Source organism: Lithobates pipiens, unplaced genomic scaffold (genome assembly GCF_037356315.1).
Source record: "Lithobates pipiens isolate NorthernLeopardFrog02 unplaced genomic scaffold, aLitPip1_a1.2 Scaffold_18, whole genome shotgun sequence".
Lineage (NCBI taxonomy): Eukaryota > Metazoa > Chordata > Amphibia > Anura > Ranidae > Lithobates > Lithobates pipiens.
Window position 1 is genome coordinate 579759341 of NW_027507758.1, and position 20221 is coordinate 579779561.

Consider the following 20221-nt stretch of genomic DNA (forward strand, 5'->3'; position numbering starts at 1 on the left):
TGGTTCAGTGGTAGAATTCTCGCCTGCCACGCGGGAGGCCCGGGTTCGATTCCCGGCCAATGCAATTATGGGCTCTTGGTGTTTGTAGCTCTCTCCCCCAATTTCCAGCCCCATGGAATGCCTCAAGGCACAAGGTGTTTCTTGTCGAGAATGTATTAGGCGGTGTGAGTGCTTTTTGAAACCACCTTCTCCCAATGACATCATTGAAACCCATGGGGCCATACTTCAGAAGGGGCTCAGTTGTCCAAGGTCTTGGGGGAGTGGCTCTCCTGGTGTCTAGCGGCCAGAGCAAGTTGTGGATTTAGCAAAACTGCCTATAGTTTACACATAGCCCAGGAGAGGACAGGGATCAGCCATAGCACAAGCAACAACCTCAAGCAAAGGGGGATTAGCTCAAATGGTAGAGCGCTCGCCTAGCATGCGAGAGGTAGCGGGATCGATGCCCGCATTCTCCAAATGCAGCTTTCCTGATTTGCCAGGAGACACCTTGCTTTTGTGTTTGATGTTGAAGCTTGGAACCGAGCGCCGTGAGCAACATGGGAAGCCGGAGTCCTCCTCATAACGCGTGCCAAGGCGTTGCCACGTTTTTGTGGTGGCAACTGTGGCTTCAGCCAAAGTCACGTAGGCAGTGTTGGACAAAAGCAATCTAGTAAACAAAGCACGAGCAGGCCTCCATGGCCAAGAGACAATATTTCATTAGCGCAAAAGGTGCCAGTGCCATGCTTACGCTGAGAGCTTTGGACTCGTTGAATCACCTGAATCAGGTTCAACTTCTCTTTGTGTGCGAAAGAAAGGCCTTTGGGCCCGCACGCAAGCAAATATCGATTGGCATAGGAAAAGGCAACGTAGCAGAGGATGGTTTCGATCCATCGACCTCTGGGTTATGGGCCCAGCACGCTTCCGCTGCGCCACTCTGCTCTTGTCGCTGACCAACCTCAACAACCACATGTGGATGTAGTTTGCCAGCGATTCCCACGGGGAGTGGGTCCATGTGGCAAAGTCACAATGTAGACGACTAGGCGTTTCCATTGATTTTCGACCAGCGAATCCCAAGTCAAGCGTGGGTGAGAGCTGGACTCTCCTAGACCAGCTGAGCGAGGGTGGTGGCAAGTGGCCCGGCGTGGAGCATTGGTGGTTCAGTGGTAGAATTCTCGCCTGCCACGCGGGAGGCCCGGGTTCGATTCCCGGCCAATGCAATTATGGGCTCTTTGTGTTTGCAGCGCTCTCCCCCAATTTCCAGCCCCGTGGAGTGCATCAAGGCACAAGGTGTTTCTTGTCGAGAATGTACTAGGCGGTGTGAGTGCTTTTTGAAACCAGCCTTCTCCCAATTACATCATTGAAACCCATGGGGCCATACCTCTGAAGGGGCTCAGTTGTCAAAGGTCGTAGGAGGGAAAAAAAAGGGGGGTGCAAACCTTCTACGCTAGGAAAGCGGGTGGCTCTCCTGGTGTCTAGCGGCCAGAGCAGGTTGTGGATTTCGCAAAACTGACTATATTTTACACATAGCCCAGGAGAGGACAGGGATCAGCCATAGCGCAAGCAACACACTCGAGCAAAGGGGGATTAGCTCAAGTGGCAGAGCGCTCGCTTTGCATGCGAGAGGTAGCGGGATCGATGCCCGCATTCTCCAAACGCAGCTTTCCTGGTTTCACGGGAGGCACCTTGCTTTTGTGTTTGATGTTGAAGCTTGGAACCGAGCGCCGTGAGCAACATGGGAAGCCGGAGTGCTCCTCATAACATGTGCCAAGGCATTGCCACGTTTTTGTGGTGGCATCTGTGGCTTCAGCCAAAGTCACGTAGGCAGTATTGGACAAAAGCAATCAATTAAAGAAAGCACGACCAGGCTTCCATGGCCAAGAGACAATAATCCATTAGGGGGAAAGGTGCCAGTGCCATGCTTACGCTGAGAGCTTTGGACTCGTTGAATCACCTGAATCAGGTTCAACTTCTCTTTGTGTGCGAAAGAAAGGCCTTTGGGCCCGCAAGCAAATATCGATTGGCATAGGAAAAGGCAACGTAGCAGAGGATGGTTTCGATCCATCGACCTCTGGGTTATGGGCCCAGCACGCTTCCGCTGCGCCACTCTGCTCTTGTCGCTGACCATCCTCATGGATTTCGACAAGCGAATCCCAAGTCAAGCGTGGGCGAGAGCTGGACTCTCCTAGGCCAGCTGAGCGAGGGTGGTGGCGCCTGGCCCGGCGTGGAGCATTGGTGGTTCAGTGGTAGAATTCTCGCCTGCCACGCGGGAGGCCCGGGTTCGATTCCCGGCCAATGCAATTATGGGCTCTTGGTGTTTGTAGCTCTCTCCCCCAATTTCCAGCCCCATGGAATGCCTCAAGGCACAAGGTGTTTCTTGTCGAGAATGTATTAGGCGGTGTGAGTGCTTTTTGAAACCACCTTCTCCCAATGACATCATTGAAACCCATGGGGCCATACTTCAGAAGGGGCTCAGTTGTCCAAGGTCTTGGGGGAGTGGCTCTCCTGGTGTCTAGCGGCCAGAGCAAGTTGTGGATTTAGCAAAACTGCCTATAGTTTACACATAGCCCAGGAGAGGACAGGGATCAGCCATAGCACAAGCAACAACCTCAAGCAAAGGGGGATTAGCTCAAATGGTAGAGCGCTCGCTTAGCATGCGAGAGGTAGCGGGATCGATGCCCGCATTCTCCAAATGCAGCTTTCCTGATTTGCCAGGAGACACCTTGCTTTTGTGTTTGATGTTGAAGCTTGGAACCGAGCGCCGTGAGCAACATGGGAAGCCGGAGTCCTCCTCATAACGCGTGCCAAGGCGTTGCCACGTTTTTGTGGTGGCAACTGTGGCTTCAGCCAAAGTCACGTAGGCAGTGTTGGACAAAAGCAATCTAGTAAACAAAGCACGAGCAGGCCTCCATGGCCAAGAGACAATATTTCATTAGCGCAAAAGGTGCCAGTGCCATGCTTACGCTGAGAGCTTTGGACTCGTTGAATCACCTGAATCAGGTTCAACTTCTCTTTGTGTGCGAAAGAAAGGCCTTTGGGCCCGCACGCAAGCAAATATCGATTGGCATAGGAAAAGGCAACGTAGCAGAGGATGGTTTCGATCCATCGACCTCTGGGTTATGGGCCCAGCACGCTTCCGCTGCGCCACTCTGCTCTTGTCGCTGACCAACCTCAACAACCACATGTGGATGTAGTTTGCCAGCGATTCCCACGGGGAGTGGGTCCATGTGGCAAAGTCACAATGTAGACGACTAGGCGTTTCCATTGATTTTCGACCAGCGAATCCCAAGTCAAGCGTGGGCGAGAGCTGGACTCTCCTAGACCAGCTGAGCGAGGGTGGTGGCAAGTGGCCCGGCGTGGAGCATTGGTGGTTCAGTGGTAGAATTCTCGCCTGCCACGCGGGAGGCCCGGGTTCGATTCCCGGCCAATGCAATTATGGGCTCTTTGTGTTTGCAGCGCTCTCCCCCAATTTCCAGCCCCGTGGAGTGCATCAAGGCACAAGGTGTTTCTTGTCGAGAATGTACTAGGCGGTGTGAGTGCTTTTTGAAACCAGCCTTCTCCCAATTACATCATTGAAACCCATGGGGCCATACCTCTGAAGGGGCTCAGTTGTCAAAGGTCGTAGGAGGGAAAAAAAAGGGGGGTGCAAACCTTCTACGCTAGGAAAGCGGGTGGCTCTCCTGGTGTCTAGCGGCCGGAGCAGGTTGTGGATTTCGCAAAACTGACTATATTTTACACATAGCCCAGGAGAGGACAGGGATCAGCCATAGCGCAAGCAACACACTCGAGCAAAGGGGGATTAGCTCAAGTGGCAGAGCGCTCGCTTTGCATGCGAGAGGTAGCGGGATCGATGCCCGCATTCTCCAAACGCAGCTTTCCTGGTTTCACGGGAGGCACCTTGCTTTTGTGTTTGATGTTGAAGCTTGGAACCGAGCGCCGTGAGCAACATGGGAAGCCGGAGTGCTCCTCATAACATGTGCCAAGGCATTGCCACGTTTTTGTGGTGGCATCTGTGGCTTCAGCCAAAGTCACGTAGGCAGTATTGGACAAAAGCAATCAATTAAAGAAAGCACGACCAGGCTTCCATGGCCAAGAGACAATATTCCATTAGGGGGAAAGGTGCCAGTGCCATGCTTACGCTGAGAGCTTTGGACTCGTTGAATCACCTGAATCAGGTTCAACTTCTCTTTGTGTGCGAAAGAAAGGCCTTTGGGCCCGCAAGCAAATATCGATTGGCATAGGAAAAGGCAACGTAGCAGAGGATGGTTTCGATCCATCGACCTCTGGGTTATGGGCCCAGCACGCTTCCGCTGCGCCACTCTGCTCTTGTCGCTGGCCATCCTCATGGATTTCGACAAGCGAATCCCAAGTCAAGCGTGGGCGAGAGCTGGACTCTCCTAGGCCAGCTGAGCGAGGGTGGTGGCGCCTGGCCCGGCGTGGAGCATTGGTGGTTCAGTGGTAGAATTCTCGCCTGCCACGCGGGAGGCCCGGGTTCGATTCCCGGCCAATGCAATTATGGGCTCTTGGTGTTTGTAGCTCTCTCCCCCAATTTCCAGCCCCATGGAATGCCTCAAGGCACAAGGTGTTTCTTGTCGAGAATGTATTAGGCGGTGTGAGTGCTTTTTGAAACCACCTTCTCCCAATGACATCATTGAAACCCATGGGGCCATACTTCAGAAGGGGCTCAGTTGTCCAAGGTCTTGGGGGAGTGGCTCTCCTGGTGTCTAGCGGCCAGAGCAAGTTGTGGATTTAGCAAAACTGCCTATAGTTTACACATAGCCCAGGAGAGGACAGGGATCAGCCATAGCACAAGCAACAACCTCAAGCAAAGGGGGATTAGCTCAAATGGTAGAGCGCTCGCTTAGCATGCGAGAGGTAGCGGGATCGATGCCCGCATTCTCCAAATGCAGCTTTCCTGATTTGCCAGGAGACACCTTGCTTTTGTGTTTGATGTTGAAGCTTGGAACCGAGCGCCGTGAGCAACATGGGAAGCCGGAGTCCTCCTCATAACGCGTGCCAAGGCGTTGCCACGTTTTTGTGGTGGCAACTGTGGCTTCAGCCAAAGTCACGTAGGCAGTGTTGGACAAAAGCAATCTAGTAAACAAAGCACGAGCAGGCCTCCATGGCCAAGAGACAATATTTCATTAGCGCAAAAGGTGCCAGTGCCATGCTTACGCTGAGAGCTTTGGACTCGTTGAATCACCTGAATCAGGTTCAACTTCTCTTTGTGTGCGAAAGAAAGGCCTTTGGGCCCGCACGCAAGCAAATATCGATTGGCATAGGAAAGGGCAACGTAGCAGAGGATGGTTTCGATCCATTGACCTCTGGGTTATGGGCCCAGCACGCTTCCGCTGCGCCACTCTGCTCTTGTCGCTGACCAACCTCAACAACCACATGTGGATGTAGTTTGCCAGCGATTCCCACGGGGAGTGGGTCCATGTGGCAAAGTCACAATGTAGACGACTAGGCGTTTCCATTGATTTTCGACCAGCGAATCCCAAGTCAAGCGTGGGCGAGAGCTGGACTCTCCTAGACCAGTTGAGCGAGGGTGGTGGCAAGTGACCCGGCGTGGAGCATTGGTGGTTCAGTGGTAGAATTCTCGCCTGCCACGCGGGAGGCCCGGGTTCGATTCCCGGCCAATGCAATTATGGGCTCTTTGTGTTTGCAGCGCTCTCCCCCAATTTCCAGCCCCGTGGAGTGCATCAAGGCACAAGGTGTTTCTTGTCGAGAATGTACTAGGCGGTGTGAGTGCTTTTTGAAACCAGCCTTCTCCCAATTACATCATTGAAACCCATGGGGCCATACCTCTGAAGGGGCTCAGTTGTCAAAGGTCGTAGGAGGGAAAAAAAAGGGGGGTGCAAACCTTCTACGCTAGGAAAGCGGGTGGCTCTCCTGGTGTCTAGCGGCCAGAGCAGGTTGTGGATTTCGCAAAACTGACTATATTTTACACATAGCCCAGGAGAGGACAGGGATCAGCCATAGCGCAAGCAACACACTCGAGCAAAGGGGGATTAGCTCAAGTGGCAGAGCGCTCGCTTTGCATGCGAGAGGTAGCGGGATCGATGCCCGCATTCTCCAAACGCAGCTTTCCTGGTTTCACGGGAGGCACCTTGCTTTTGTGTTTGATGTTGAAGCTTGGAACCGAGCGCCGTGAGCAACATGGGAAGCCGGAGTGCTCCTCATAACATGTGCCAAGGCATTGCCACGTTTTTGTGGTGGCATCTGTGGCTTCAGCCAAAGTCACGTAGGCAGTATTGGACAAAAGCAATCAATTAAAGAAAGCACGACCAGGCTTCCATGGCCAAGAGACAATATTCCATTAGGGGGAAAGGTGCCAGTGCCATGCTTACGCTGAGAGCTTTGGACTCGTTGAATCACCTGAATCAGGTTCAACTTCTCTTTGTGTGCGAAAGAAAGGCCTTTGGGCCCGCAAGCAAATATCGATTGGCATAGGAAAAGGCAACGTAGCAGAGGATGGTTTCGATCCATCGACCTCTGGGTTATGGGCCCAGCACGCTTCCGCTGCGCCACTCTGCTCTTGTCGCTGACCATCCTCATGGATTTCGACAAGCGAATCCCAAGTCAAGCGTGGGCGAGAGCTGGACTCTCCTAGGCCAGCTGAGCGAGGGTGGTGGCGCCTGGCCCGGCGTGGAGCATTGGTGGTTCAGTGGTAGAATTCTCGCCTGCCACGCGGGAGGCCCGGGTTCGATTCCCGGCCAATGCAATTATGGGCTCTTGGTGTTTGTAGCTCTCTCCCCCAATTTCCAGCCCCATGGAATGCCTCAAGGCACAAGGTGTTTCTTGTCGAGAATGTATTAGGCGGTGTGAGTGCTTTTTGAAACCACCTTCTCCCAATGACATCATTGAAACCCATGGGGCCATACTTCAGAAGGGGCTCAGTTGTCCAAGGTCTTGGGGGAGTGGCTCTCCTGGTGTCTAGCGGCCAGAGCAAGTTGTGGATTTAGCAAAACTGCCTATAGTTTACACATAGCCCAGGAGAGGACAGGGATCAGCCATAGCACAAGCAACAACCTCAAGCAAAGGGGGATTAGCTCAAATGGTAGAGCGCTCGCTTAGCATGCGAGAGGTAGCGGGATCGATGCCCGCATTCTCCAAATGCAGCTTTCCTGATTTGCCAGGAGACACCTTGCTTTTGTGTTTGATGTTGAAGCTTGGAACCGAGCGCCGTGAGCAACATGGGAAGCCGGAGTGCTCCTCATAACATGTGCCAAGGCATTGCCACGTTTTTGTGGTGGCATCTGTGGCTTCAGCCAAAGTCACGTAGGCAGTATTGGACAAAAGCAATCAATTAAAGAAAGCACGACCAGGTTTCCATGGCCAAGAGACAATATTCCATTAGGGGGAAAGGTGCCAGTGCCATGCTTACGCTGAGAGCTTTGGACTCGTTGAATCACCTGAATCAGGTTCAACTTCTCTTTGTGTGCGAAAGAAAGGCCTTTGGGCCCGCAAGCAAATATCGATTGGCATAGGAAAAGGCAACATAGCAGAGGATGGTTTCGATCCATCGACCTCTGGGTTATGGGCCCAGCACGCTTCCGCTGCGCCACTCTGCTCTTGTCGCTGACCATCCTCATGGATTTCGACAAGCGAATCCCAAGTCAAGCGTGGGCGAGAGCTGGACTCTCCTAGGCCAGCTGAGCGAGGGTGGTGGCGCCTGGCCCGGCGTGGCCAGAGCAAGTTGTGGATTTAGCAAAACTGCCTATAGTTTACACATAGCCCAGGAGAGGACAGGGATCAGCCATAGCACAAGCAACAACCTCAAGCAAAGGGGGATTAGCTCAAATGGTAGAGCGCTCGCTTAGCATGCGAGAGGTAGCGGGATCGATGCCCGCATTCTCCAAATGCAGCTTTCCTGATTTGCCAGGAGACACCTTGCTTTTGTGTTTGATGTTGAAGCTTGGAACCGAGCGCCGTGAGCAACATGGGAAGCCGGAGTCCTCCTCATAACGCGTGCCAAGGCGTTGCCACGTTTTTGTGGTGGCAACTGTGGCTTCAGCCAAAGTCACGTAGGCAGTGTTGGACAAAAGCAATCTAGTAAACAAAGCACGAGCAGGCCTCCATGGCCAAGAGACAATATTTCATTAGCGCAAAAGGTGCCAGTGCCATGCTTACGCTGAGAGCTTTGGACTCGTTGAATCACCTGAATCAGGTTCAACTTCTCTTTGTGTGCGAAAGAAAGGCCTTTGGGCCCGCACGCAAGCAAATATCGATTGGCATAGGAAAGGGCAACGTATTGATTTTCGACCAGCGAATCCCAAGTCAAGCGTGGGCGAGAGCTGGACTCTCCTAGACCAGCTGAGCGAGGGTGGTGGCAAGTGGCCCGGCGTGGAGCATTGGTGGTTCAGTGGTAGAATTCTCGCCTGCCACGCGGGAGGCCCGGGTTCGATTCCCGGCCAATGCAATTATGGGCTCTTTGTGTTTGCAGCGCTCTCCCCCAATTTCCAGCCCTGTGGAGTGCATCAAGGCACAAGGTGTTTCTTGTCGAGAATGTACTAGGCGGTGTGAGTGCTTTTTGAAACCAGCCTTCTCCCAATTACATCATTGAAACCCATGGGGCCATACCTCTGAAGGGGCTCAGTTGTCAAAGGTCGTAGGAGGGAAAAAAAAGGGGGGTGCAAACCTTCTACGCTAGGAAAGCGGGTGGCTCTCCTGGTGTCTAGCGGCCAGAGCAGGTTGTGGATTTCGCAAAACTGACTATATTTTACACATAGCCCAGGAGAGGACAGGGATCAGCCATAGCGCAAGCAACACACTCGAGCAAAGGGGGATTAGCTCAAGTGGCAGAGCGCTCGCTTTGCATGCGAGAGGTAGCGGGATCGATGCCCGCATTCTCCAAACGCAGCTTTCCTGGTTTCACGGGAGGCACCTTGCTTTTGTGTTTGATGTTGAAGCTTGGAACCGAGCGCCGTGAGCAACATGGGAAGCCGGAGTGCTCCTCATAACATGTGCCAAGGCATTGCCACGTTTTTGTGGTGGCATCTGTGGCTTCAGCCAAAGTCACGTAGGCAGTATTGGACAAAAGCAATCAATTAAAGAAAGCACGACCAGGCTTCCATGGCCAAGAGACAATATTCCATTAGGGGGAAAGGTGCCAGTGCCATGCTTACGCTGAGAGCTTTGGACTCGTTGAATCACCTGAATCAGGTTCAACTTCTCTTTGTGTGCGAAAGAAAGGCCTTTGGGCCCGCAAGCAAATATCGATTGGCATAGGAAAAGGCAACGTAGCAGAGGATGGTTTCGATCCATCGACCTCTGGGTTATGGGCCCAGCACGCTTCCGCTGCGCCACTCTGCTCTTGTCGCTGACCATCCTCATGGATTTCGACAAGCGAATCCCAAGTCAAGCGTGGGCGAGAGCTGGACTCTCCTAGGCCAGCTGAGCGAGGGTGGTGGCGCCTGGCCCGGCGTGGAGCATTGGTGGTTCAGTGGTAGAATTCTCGCCTGCCACGCGGGAGGCCCGGGTTCGATTCCCGGCCAATGCAATTATGGGCTCTTGGTGTTTGTAGCTCTCTCCCCCAATTTCCAGCCCCATGGAATGCCTCAAGGCACAAGGTGTTTCTTGTCGAGAATGTATTAGGCGGTGTGAGTGCTTTTTGAAACCACCTTCTCCCAATGACATCATTGAAACCCATGGGGCCATACTTCAGAAGGGGCTCAGTTGTCCAAGGTCTTGGGGGAGTGGCTCTCCTGGTGTCTAGCGGCCAGAGCAAGTTGTGGATTTAGCAAAACTGCCTATAGTTTACACATAGCCCAGGAGAGGACAGGGATCAGCCATAGCACAAGCAACAACCTCAAGCAAAGGGGGATTAGCTCAAATGGTAGAGCGCTCGCTTAGCATGCGAGAGGTAGCGGGATCGATGCCCGCATTCTCCAAATGCAGCTTTCCTGATTTGCCAGGAGACACCTTGCTTTTGTGTTTGATGTTGAAGCTTGGAACCGAGCGCCGTGAGCAACATGGGAAGCCGGAGTCCTCCTCATAACGCGTGCCAAGGCGTTGCCACGTTTTTGTGGTGGCAACTGTGGCTTCAGCCAAAGTCACGTAGGCAGTGTTGGACAAAAGCAATCTAGTAAACAAAGCACGAGCAGGCCTCCATGGCCAAGAGACAATATTTCATTAGCGCAAAAGGTGCCAGTGCCATGCTTACGCTGAGAGCTTTGGACTCGTTGAATCACCTGAATCAGGTTCAACTTCTCTTTGTGTGCGAAAGAAAGGCCTTTGGGCCCGCACGCAAGCAAATATCGATTGGCATAGGAAAAGGCAACGTAGCAGAGGATGGTTTCGATCCATCGACCTCTGGGTTATGGGCCCAGCACGCTTCCGCTGCGCCACTCTGCTCTTGTCGCTGACCAACCTCAACAACCACATGTGGATGTAGTTTGCCAGCGATTCCCACGGGGAGTGGGTCCATGTGGCAAAGTCACAATGTAGACGACTAGGCGTTTCCATTGATTTTCGACCAGCGAATCCCAAGTCAAGCGTGGGCGAGAGCTGGACTCTCCTAGACCAGCTGAGCGAGGGTGGTGGCAAGTGGCCCGGCGTGGAGCATTGGTGGTTCAGTGGTAGAATTCTCGCCTGCCACGCGGGAGGCCCGGGTTCGATTCCCGGCCAATGCAATTATGGGCTCTTTGTGTTTGCAGCGCTCTCCCCCAATTTCCAGCCCCGTGGAGTGCATCAAGGCACAAGGTGTTTCTTGTCGAGAATGTACTAGGCGGTGTGAGTGCTTTTTGAAACCAGCCTTCTCCCAATTACATCATTGAAACCCATGGGGCCATACCTCTGAAGGGGCTCAGTTGTCAAAGGTCGTAGGAGGGAAAAAAAAGGGGGGTGCAAACCTTCTACGCTAGGAAAGCGGGTGGCTCTCCTGGTGTCTAGCGGCCAGAGCAGGTTGTGGATTTCGCAAAACTGACTATATTTTACACATAGCCCAGGAGAGGACAGGGATCAGCCATAGCGCAAGCAACACACTCGAGCAAAGGGGGATTAGCTCAAGTGGCAGAGCGCTCGCTTTGCATGCGAGAGGTAGCGGGATCGATGCCCGCATTCTCCAAACGCAGCTTTCCTGGTTTCACGGGAGGCACCTTGCTTTTGTGTTTGATGTTGAAGCTTGGAACCGAGCGCCGTGAGCAACATGGGAAGCCGGAGTGCTCCTCATAACATGTGCCAAGGCATTGCCACGTTTTTGTGGTGGCATCTGTGGCTTCAGCCAAAGTCACGTAGGCAGTATTGGACAAAAGCAATCAATTAAAGAAAGCACGACCAGGCTTCCATGGCCAAGAGACAATATTCCATTAGGGGGAAAGGTGCCAGTGCCATGCTTACGCTGAGAGCTTTGGACTCGTTGAATCACCTGAATCAGGTTCAACTTCTCTTTGTGTGCGAAAGAAAGGCCTTTGGGCCCGCAAGCAAATATCGATTGGCATAGGAAAAGGCAACGTAGCAGAGGATGGTTTCGATCCATCGACCTCTGGGTTATGGGCCCAGCACGCTTCCGCTGCGCCACTCTGCTCTTGTCGCTGACCATCCTCATGGATTTCGACAAGCGAATCCCAAGTCAAGCGTGGGCGAGAGCTGGACTCTCCTAGGCCAGCTGAGCGAGGGTGGTGGCGCCTGGCCCGGCGTGGAGCATTGGTGGTTCAGTGGTAGAATTCTCGCCTGCCACGCGGGAGGCCCGGGTTCGATTCCCGGCCAATGCAATTATGGGCTCTTGGTGTTTGTAGCTCTCTCCCCCAATTTCCAGCCCCATGGAATGCCTCAAGGCACAAGGTGTTTCTTGTCGAGAATGTATTAGGCGGTGTGAGTGCTTTTTGAAACCACCTTCTCCCAATGACATCATTGAAACCCATGGGGCCATACTTCAGAAGGGGCTCAGTTGTCCAAGGTCTTGGGGGAGTGGCTCTCCTGGTGTCTAGCGGCCAGAGCAAGTTGTGGATTTAGCAAAACTGCCTATAGTTTACACATAGCCCAGGAGAGGACAGGGATCAGCCATAGCACAAGCAACAACCTCAAGCAAAGGGGGATTAGCTCAAATGGTAGAGCGCTCGCTTAGCATGCGAGAGGTAGCGGGATCGATGCCCGCATTCTCCAAATGCAGCTTTCCTGATTTGCCAGGAGACACCTTGCTTTTGTGTTTGATGTTGAAGCTTGGAACCGAGCGCCGTGAGCAACATGGGAAGCCGGAGTCCTCCTCATAACGCGTGCCAAGGCGTTGCCACGTTTTTGTGGTGGCAACTGTGGCTTCAGCCAAAGTCACGTAGGCAGTGTTGGACAAAAGCAATCTAGTAAACAAAGCACGAGCAGGCCTCCATGGCCAAGAGACAATATTTCATTAGCGCAAAAGGTGCCAGTGCCATGCTTACGCTGAGAGCTTTGGACTCGTTGAATCACCTGAATCAGGTTCAACTTCTCTTTGTGTGCGAAAGAAAGGCCTTTGGGCCCGCACGCAAGCAAATATCGATTGGCATAGGAAAAGGCAACGTAGCAGAGGATGGTTTCGATCCATCGACCTCTGGGTTATGGGCCCAGCACGCTTCCGCTGCGCCACTCTGCTCTTGTCGCTGACCAACCTCAACAACCACATGTGGATGTAGTTTGCCAGCGATTCCCACGGGGAGTGGGTCCATGTGGCAAAGTCACAATGTAGACGACTAGGCGTTTCCATTGATTTTCGACCAGCGAATCCCAAGTCAAGCGTGGGCGAGAGCTGGACTCTCCTAGACCAGCTGAGCGAGGGTGGTGGCAAGTGGCCCGGCGTGGAGCATTGGTGGTTCAGTGGTAGAATTCTCGCCTGCCACGTGGGAGGCCCGGGTTCGATTCCCGGCCAATGCAATTATGGGCTCTTTGTGTTTGCAGCGCTCTCCCCCAATTTCCAGCCCCGTGGAGTGCATCAAGGCACAAGGTGTTTCTTGTCGAGAATGTACTAGGCGGTGTGAGTGCTTTTTGAAACCAGCCTTCTCCCAATTACATCATTGAAACCCATGGGGCCATACCTCTGAAGGGGCTCAGTTGTCAAAGGTCGTAGGAGGGAAAAAAAAGGGGGGTGCAAACCTTCTACGCTAGGAAAGCGGGTGGCTCTCCTGGTGTCTAGCGGCCAGAGCAGGTTGTGGATTTCGCAAAACTGACTATATTTTACACATAGCCCAGGAGAGGACAGGGATCAGCCATAGCGCAAGCAACACACTCGAGCAAAGGGGGATTAGCTCAAGTGGCAGAGCGCTCGCTTTGCATGCGAGAGGTAGCGGGATCGATGCCCGCATTCTCCAAACGCAGCTTTCCTGGTTTCACGGGAGGCACCTTGCTTTTGTGTTTGATGTTGAAGCTTGGAACCGAGCGCCGTGAGCAACATGGGAAGCCGGAGTGCTCCTCATAACATGTGCCAAGGCATTGCCACGTTTTTGTGGTGGCATCTGTGGCTTCAGCCAAAGTCACGTAGGCAGTATTGGACAAAAGCAATCAATTAAAGAAAGCACGACCAGGCTTCCATGGCCAAGAGACAATATTCCATTAGGGGGAAAGGTGCCAGTGCCATGCTTACGCTGAGAGCTTTGGACTCGTTGAATCACCTGAATCAGGTTCAACTTCTCTTTGTGTGCGAAAGAAAGGCCTTTGGGCCCGCAAGCAAATATCGATTGGCATAGGAAAAGGCAACGTAGCAGAGGATGGTTTCGATCCATCGACCTCTGGGTTATGGGCCCAGCACGCTTCCGCTGCGCCACTCTGCTCTTGTCGCTGACCATCCTCATGGATTTCGACAAGCGAATCCCAAGTCAAGCGTGGGCGAGAGCTGGACTCTCCTAGGCCAGCTGAGCGAGGGTGGTGGCGCCTGGCCCGGCGTGGAGCATTGGTGGTTCAGTGGTAGAATTCTCGCCTGCCACGCGGGAGGCCCGGGTTCGATTCCCGGCCAATGCAATTATGGGCTCTTGGTGTTTGTAGCTCTCTCCCCCAATTTCCAGCCCCATGGAATGCCTCAAGGCACAAGGTGTTTCTTGTCGAGAATGTATTAGGCGGTGTGAGTGCTTTTTGAAACCACCTTCTCCCAATGACATCATTGAAACCCATGGGGCCATACTTCAGAAGGGGCTCAGTTGTCCAAGGTCTTGGGGGAGTGGCTCTCCTGGTGTCTAGCGGCCAGAGCAAGTTGTGGATTTAGCAAAACTGCCTATAGTTTACACATAGCCCAGGAGAGGACAGGGATCAGCCATAGCACAAGCAACAACCTCAAGCAAAGGGGGATTAGCTCAAATGGTAGAGCGCTCGCTTAGCATGCGAGAGGTAGCGGGATCGATGCCCGCATTCTCCAAATGCAGCTTTCCTGATTTGCCAGGAGACACCTTGCTTTTGTGTTTGATGTTGAAGCTTGGAACCGAGCGCCGTGAGCAACATGGGAAGCCGGAGTCCTCCTCATAACGCGTGCCAAGGCGTTGCCACGTTTTTGTGGTGGCAACTGTGGCTTCAGCCAAAGTCACGTAGGCAGTGTTGGACAAAAGCAATCTAGTAAACAAAGCACGAGCAGGCCTCCATGGCCAAGAGACAATATTTCATTAGCGCAAAAGGTGCCAGTGCCATGCTTACGCTGAGAGCTTTGGACTCGTTGAATCACCTGAATCAGGTTCAACTTCTCTTTGTGTGCGAAAGAAAGGCCTTTGGGCCCGCACGCAAGCAAATATCGATTGGCATAGGAAAAGGCAACGTAGCAGAGGATGGTTTCGATCCATCGACCTCTGGGTTATGGGCCCAGCACGCTTCCGCTGCGCCACTCTGCTCTTGTCGCTGACCAACCTCAACAACCACATGTGGATGTAGTTTGCCAGCGATTCCCACGGGGAGTGGGTCCATGTGGCAAAGTCACAATGTAGACGACTAGGCGTTTCCATTGATTTTCGACCAGCGAATCCCAAGTCAAGCGTGGGCGAGAGCTGGACTCTCCTAGACCAGCTGAGCGAGGGTGGTGGCAAGTGGCCCGGCGTGGAGCATTGGTGGTTCAGTGGTAGAATTCTCGCCTGCCACGCGGGAGGCCCGGGTTCGATTCCCGGCCAATGCAATTATGGGCTCTTTGTGTTTGCAGCGCTCTCCCCCAATTTCCAGCCCCGTGGAGTGCATCAAGGCACAAGGTGTTTCTTGTCGAGAATGTACTAGGCGGTGTGAGTGCTTTTTGAAACCAGCCTTCTCCCAATTACATCATTAAAACCCATGGGGCCATACCTCTGAAGGGGCTCAGTTGTCAAAGGTCGTAGGAGGGAAAAAAAAGGGGGGTGCAAACCTTCTACGCTAGGAAAGCGGGTGGCTCTCCTGGTGTCTAGCGGCCAGAGCAGGTTGTGGATTTCGCAAAACTGACTATATTTTACACATAGCCCAGGAGAGGACAGGGATCAGCCATAGCGCAAGCAACACACTCGAGCAAAGGGGGATTAGCTCAAGTGGCAGAGCGCTTGCTTTGCATGCGAGAGGTAGCGGGATCGATGCCCGCATTCTCCAAACGCAGCTTTCCTGGTTTCACGGGAGGCACCTTGCTTTTGTGTTTGATGTTGAAGCTTGGAACCGAGCGCCGTGAGCAACATGGGAAGCCGGAGTGCTCCTCATAACATGTGCCAAGGCATTGCCACGTTTTTGTGGTGGCATCTGTGGCTTCAGCCAAAGTCACGTAGGCAGTATTGGACAAAAGCAATCAATTAAAGAAAGCACGACCAGGCTTCCATGGCCAAGAGACAATATTCCATTAGGGGGAAAGGTGCCAGTGCCATGCTTACGCTGAGAGCTTTGGACTCGTTGAATCACCTGAATCAGGTTCAACTTCTCTTTGTGTGCGAAAGAAAGGCCTTTGGGCCCGCAAGCAAATATCGATTGGCATAGGAAAAGGCAACGTAGCAGAGGATGGTTTCGATCCATCGACCTCTGGGTTATGGGCCCAGCACGCTTCCGCTGCGCCACTCTGCTCTTGTCGCTGACCATCCCAAGTCAAGCGTGGGCGAGAGCTGGACTCTCCTAGGCCAGCTGAGCGAGGGTGGTGGCGCCTGGCCCGGCGTGGAGCATTGGTGGTTCAGTGGTAGAATTCTCGCCTGCCACGCGGGAGGCCCGGGTTCGATTCCCGGCCAATGCAATTATGGGCTCTTGGTGTTTGTAGCTCTCTCCCCCAATTTCCAGCCCCATGGAATGCCTCAAGGCACAAGGTGTTTCTTGTCGAGAATGTATTAGGCGGTGTGAGTGCTTTTTGAAACCACCTTCTCCCAATGACATCATTGAAACCCATGGGGCCATACTTCAGAAGGGGCTCAGTTGTCCAAGGTCTTGGGGGAGTGGCTCTCCTGGTGTCTAGCGGCCAGAGCAAGTTGTGGATTTAGCAAAACTGCCTATAGTTTACACATAGCCCAGGAGAGGACAGGGATCAGCCATAGCACAAGCAACAACCTCAAGCAAAGGGGGATTAGCTCAAATGGTAGAGCGCTCGCTTAGCATGCGAGAGGTAGCGGTATCGATGCCCGCATTCTCCAAATGCAGCTTTCCTGATTTGCCAGGAGACACCTTGCTTTTGTGTTTGATGTTGAAGCTTGGAACCGAGCGCCGTGAGCAACATGGGAAGCCGGAGTCCTCCTCATAACGCGTGCCAAGGCGTTGCCACGTTTTTGTGGTGGCAACTGTGGCTTCAGCCAAAGTCACGTAGGCAGTGTTGGACAAAAGCAATCTAGTAAACAAAGCACGAGCAGGCCTCCATGGCCAAGAGACAATATTTCATTAGCGCAAAAGGTGCCAGTGCCATGCTTACGCTGAGAGCTTTGGACTCGTTGAATCACCTGAATCAGGTTCAACTTCTCTTTGTGTGCGAAAGAAAGGCCTTTGGGCCCGCACGCAAGCAAATATCGATTGGCATAGGAAAAGGCAACGTAGCAGAGGATGGTTTCGATCCATCGACCTCTGGGTTATGGGCCCAGCACGCTTCCGCTGCGCCACTCTGCTCTTGTCGCTGACCAACCTCAACAACCACATGTGGATGTAGTTTGCCAGCGATTCCCACGGGGAGTGGGTCCATGTGGCAAAGTCACAATGTAGACGACTAGGCGTTTCCATTGATTTTCGACCAGCGAATCCCAAGTCAAGCGTGGGCGAGAGCTGGACTCTCCTAGACCAGCTGAGCGAGGGTGGTGGCAAGTGGCCCGGCGTGGAGCATTGGTGGTTCAGTGGTAGAATTCTCGCCTGCCACGCGGGAGGCCCGGGTTCGATTCCCGGCCAATGCAATTATGGGCTCTTTGTGTTTGCAGCGCTCTCCCCCAATTTCCAGCCCCGTGGAGTGCATCAAGGCACAAGGTGTTTCTTGTCGAGAATGTACTAGGCGGTGTGAGTGCTTTTTGAAACCAGCCTTCTCCCAATTACATCATTGAAACCCATGGGGCCATACCTCTGAAGGGGCTCAGTTGTCAAAGGTCGTAGGAGGGAAAAAAAAGGGGGGTGCAAACCTTCTACGCTAGGAAAGCGGGTGGCTCTCCTGGTGTCTAGCGGCCAGAGCAGGTTGTGGATTTCGCAAAACTGACTATATTTTACACATAGCCCAGGAGAGGACAGGGATCAGCCATAGCGCAAGCAACACACTCGAGCAAAGGGGGATTAGCTCAAGTGGCAGAGCGCTCGCTTTGCATGCGAGAGGTAGCGGGATCGATGCCCGCATTCTCCAAACGCAGCTTTCCTGGTTTCACGGGAGGCACCTTGCTTTTGTGTTTGATGTTGAAGCTTGGAACCGAGCGCCGTGAGCAACATGGGAAGCCGGAGTGCTCCTCATAACATGTGCCAAGGCATTGCCACGTTTTTGTGGTGGCATCTGTGGCTTCAGCCAAAGTCACGTAGGCAGTATTGGACAAAAGCAATCAATTAAAGAAAGCACGACCAGGCTTCCATGGCCAAGAGACAATATTCCATTAGGGGGAAAGGTGCCAGTGCCATGCTTACGCTGAGAGCTTTGGACTCGTTGAATCACCTGAATCAGGTTCAACTTCTCTTTGTGTGCGAAAGAAAGGCCTTTGGGCCCGCAAGCAAATATCGATTGGCATAGGAAAAGGCAACATAGCAGAGGATGGTTTCGATCCATCGACCTCTGGGTTATGGGCCCAGCACGCTTCCGCTGCGCCACTCTGCTCTTGTCGCTGACCATCCTCATGGATTTCGACAAGCGAATCCCAAGTCAAGCGTGGGCGAGAGCTGGACTCTCCTAGGCCAGCTGAGCGAGGGTGGTGGCGCCTGGCCCGGCGTGGAGCATTGGTGGTTCAGTGGTAGAATTCTCGCCTGCCACGCGGGAGGCCCTGGTTCGATTCCCGGCCAATGCAATTATGGGCTCTTGGTGTTTGTAGCTCTCTCCCCCAATTTCCAGCCCCATGGAATGCCTCAAGGCACAAGGTGTTTCTTGTCGAGAATGTATTAGGCGGTGTGAGTGCTTTTTGAAACCACCTTCTCCCAATGACATCATTGAAACCCATGGGGCCATACTTCAGAAGGGGCTCAGTTGTCCAAGGTCTTGGGGGAGTGGCTCTCCTGGTGTCTAGCGGCCAGAGCAAGTTGTGGATTTAGCAAAACTGCCTATAGTTTACACATAGCCCAGGAGAGGACAGAAATCAGCCATAGCACAAGCAACAACCTCAAGCAAAGGGGGATTAGCTCAAATGGTAGAGCGCTCGCTTAGCATGCGAGAGGTAGCGGGATCGATGCCCGCATTCTCCAAATGCAGCTTTCCTGATTTGCCAGGAGACACCTTGCTTTTGTGTTTGATGTTGAAGCTTGGAACCGAGCGCCGTGAGCAACATGGGAAGCCGGAGTCCTCCTCATAACGCGTGCCAAGGCGTTGCCACGTTTTTGTGGTGGCAACTGTGGCTTCAGCCAAAGTCACGTAGGCAGTGTTGGACAAAAGCAATCTAGTAAACAAAGCACGAGCAGGCCTCCATGGCCAAGAGACAATATTTCATTAGCGCAAAAGGTGCCAGTGCCATGCTTACGCTGAGAGCTTTGGACTCGTTGAATCACCTGAATCAGGTTCAACTTCTCTTTGTGTGCGAAAGAAAGGCCTTTGGGCCCGCACGCAAGCAAATATCGATTGGCATAGGAAAAGGCAACGTAGCAGAGGATGGTTTCGATCCATCGACCTCTGGGTTATGGGCCCAGCACGCTTCCGCTGCGCCACTCTGCTCTTGTCGCTGACCAACCTCAACAACCACATGTGGATGTAGTTTGCCAGCGATTCCCACGGGGAGTGGGTCCATGTGGCAAAGTCACAATGTAGACGACTAGGCGTTTCCATTGATTTTCGACCAGCGAATCCCAAGTCAAGCGTGGGCGAGAGCTGGACTCTCCTAGACCAGCTGAGCGAGGGTGGTGGCAAGTGGCCCGGCGTGGAGCATTGGTGGTTCAGTGGTAGAATTCTCGCCTGCCACGCGGGAGGCCCGGGTTCGATTCCCGGCCAATGCAATTATGGGCTCTTTGTGTTTGCAGCGCTCTCCCCCAATTTCCAGCCCCGTGGAGTGCATCAAGGCACAAGGTGTTTCTTGTCGAGAATGTACTAGGCGGTGTGAGTGCTTTTTGAAACCAGCCTTCTCCCAATTACATCATTGAAACCCATGGGGCCATACCTCTGAAGGGGCTCAGTTGTCAAAGGTCGTAGGAGGGAAAAAAAAGGGGGGTGCAAACCTTCTACGCTAGGAAAGCGGGTGGCTCTCCTGGTGTCTAGAGGCCAGAGCAGGTTGTGGATTTCGCAAAACTGACTATATTTTACACATAGCCCAGGAGAGGACAGGGATCAGCCATAGCGCAAGCAACACACTCGAGCAAAGGGGGATTAGCTCAAGTGGCAGAGCGCTCGCTTTGCATGCGAGAGGTAGCGGGATCGATGCCCGCATTCTCCAAACGCAGCTTTCCTGGTTTCACGGGAGGCACCTTGCTTTTGTGTTTGATGTTGAAGCTTGGAACCGAGCGCCGTGAGCAACATGGGAAGCCGGAGTGCTCCTCATAACATGTGCCAAGGCATTGCCACGTTTTTGTGGTGGCATCTGTGGCTTCAGCCAAAGTCACGTAGGCAGTATTGGACAAAAGCAATCAATTAAAGAAAGCACGACCAGGCTTCCATGGCCAAGAGACAATATTCCATTAGGGGGAAAGGTGCCAGTGCCATGCTTACGCTGAGAGCTTTGGACTCGTTGAATCACCTGAATCAGGTTCAACTTCTCTTTGTGTGCGAAAGAAAGGCCTTTGGGCCCGC

The 20221-nt window shown here is 53.2% G+C and overlaps 1 non-coding gene across 1 annotated transcript; it reads left to right on the top strand.

Moving 5' to 3' along the window:
• Positions 1–382: 382 nt before the first annotated feature.
• On the top strand, positions 383–455 carry TRNAA-AGC (transfer RNA alanine (anticodon AGC)). The gene has a single exon. It is a non-coding gene; the product is annotated as a tRNA-Ala (tRNA).
• Positions 456–20221: the final 19766 nt, after the last annotated feature.